This window comes from Echinops telfairi, unplaced genomic scaffold (assembly GCF_000313985.2).
Source record: "Echinops telfairi isolate 266 unplaced genomic scaffold, ASM31398v2 ScPeMD7_7457;HRSCAF=8495, whole genome shotgun sequence".
Lineage (NCBI taxonomy): Eukaryota > Metazoa > Chordata > Mammalia > Afrosoricida > Tenrecidae > Echinops > Echinops telfairi.
In genome coordinates this window covers 3,347,955-3,350,254 of record NW_022111357.1, presented here as the reverse complement: position 1 = coordinate 3,350,254, position 2,300 = coordinate 3,347,955, and positions in this window count along the sequence as shown.

Here is a 2,300-nt window from a genome sequence, read left to right as displayed (position 1 = left end):
CTATGGTCTCATAGGTTTTGCACCATAAAACCTGCATAGCCCTCTCCGCCCGACCGCCGCCATCCTGGACCCCAGCCGTGTGCAGCCCATCAAGCTGGCCAGAGTCACCAAAGTGCTGGGCCGGACCAGCTCCCAGGGACAGTGCACGCAGGTGCGCGTGGGGTTCATGGACGACACGAGCCGCTCCATCATCCGCAACGTGAAAGGCCCGGTGCGCGCGGCCGAGTCCAAGCGAGAAGCTCCGAGGCTGCGCTGAGGCCGCTGCCGGGTCTCGGATGTCTGGCCGACCGCTTGATCAACGGGGATGAGCTGCGACTATTCAGTAAAGTGTTTATATTGTAAAAAAACAAAAAACAAAACCCTGCATAGCCATTCACACAGACTGTGAAGTGGATGGAACCCCGGGTGCTGCATGAAAGCGGCAGCCTGCTCAGCTGTCACTGATGCTGGACGTGGCAGCTTCAGGAAGCCTCCTTATTCTTTTGATTTCCTCCGCAAATCAAGGTGAGTTTCTTTGTAATCATACCCATCCATGACATTGGTTTCTATATGTCAAAATCAAATGGTGGACATAGATCAAGATTTAAGTTAAGAGGTTTTGGGGAGATCAACGGATGAAAAGAGGTCTCTGGAGATGGGAAAAGGAGTATGACTGAATTTCCCTCACCAGAAGCACTGACTCCCAAACTGCGTAGTAAGTTCCAGTGGATCTGCCTGCGTGTTGTATTTGCTGCTGCTGCTCTTCGTTCTTGTAGAGAGGAGGGCGAATGAAGGATGTCGAAGGAGGCGGAAACAGGCTCTTCCGCATTTTGTTTTCTTCAACATATTATCTATAAATATCTTGTCACTATCACAAGATAATTATCACATCACTTGTATTTCAGCGAGAGGCAAAACTGTAAGTAGGTCTTATTTTCAGGGGATGTCTTACTTTCGGGGAAACAGGGTATGTATACACTTCTATCCATAGCTTTGCTTCCTAGATCTTTCCTATTTCCTTTTACCTTCCTCCTATCCCACCATCATACTCGCCCTTCTTCTGCCTCTCAATAATGCTTCTCACCTAGATTGCTGTTGTTCCAGCACCACTGGGATCTCTACATGCTCCTCGTTGTTGCTTTTAATTCCCTGGCTGTTCCCCTGTCTGTGACATTGCTTGCTCACTGCTCCTTACCCCTACCTCCTCCTTCCCTGAATTCCCTCTGGAACCATCGATCCTGTTGTTTTCTCCTCAGGCTTGCTTCAAAACAACAATAACAGAGACCAAACAAAAATAAAAGATTGAATGAAAAGAGGGGAAAAAAGAAAAAACTAGCAAGCCCCCCCAAAAAGCATACATAATTCCAGGTCTGTCTGCTGACCTTTATAACTATCTCCCCACTGGTCCTGGGGATGTTCTGGGAACTGCCCCTCCTAGCCTGAAGTCTATTTTGGGGGTTCCTTGGTCGGGGGTTGAGGGGGGTTGTGGCTTTGCTTCACTCCCCTTGCTGATCTGTTATGTTCCCTTCTTGGTTCGCCCAACTGTTGGGGTGGTCAGACTGGACTCACTCCCCACCTTGTGTCCCCAGTATTGTCCTCTGTTGAGGTGCTCCAGAGAGGTGACATCATGCCTCAAGCTGCTGTCGGCCCTACAGTCCTCTCTGTGCCTTAGCAGCTCCATGCAGGGGTATCATCCTCAGGGCTTGGCGTACCAGTATGGGGTCTAGTCCCTTGCTCTCTCTTTTTCCTTCTTGGTTTGCTTCTGTATGGGCCTGGCAGGCCCACCCCTCTCCCAACTTGTGGGTTTAGTGTTGTCCTCTGTGGCACTACTTCTAGGGGGGAAACTCTTATTGAGGCATAATGTATACATGACAATATAAAAAAGTCAGATAGAGATACAAAGTAATGACCTTTCTCTTCCCTTTCCTCTTCCTCCAGAATTGTATAGACTGTGGTTTGGTGATAATCAAATGTGTCATTGTGTACAGCCATTGAAAAATATGGAGATGAGGGCAACAAATGTATAGATGTGCTTTACACAATTGATCTATGTATTGTGATGAATTGTATGAGCCCCAATAAATTGATTTATTTAAAAATGATGAGGGCAACAAATGTATAGATGTGCTTTACACAATTGATCTATGTATTGTGGTGAATTTTATGAGCCCCAATAAATTGATTTTTCTTTTTAAAAAGAAAGAACTGATAAGCACACATCAACACTATGGCATCAACCATAAAATGATTGGTGCTCTGATACACACTACCAAATAACTGAACCTTAAAAATATACAGTGTCATAAGCTAGACAAAAAGAG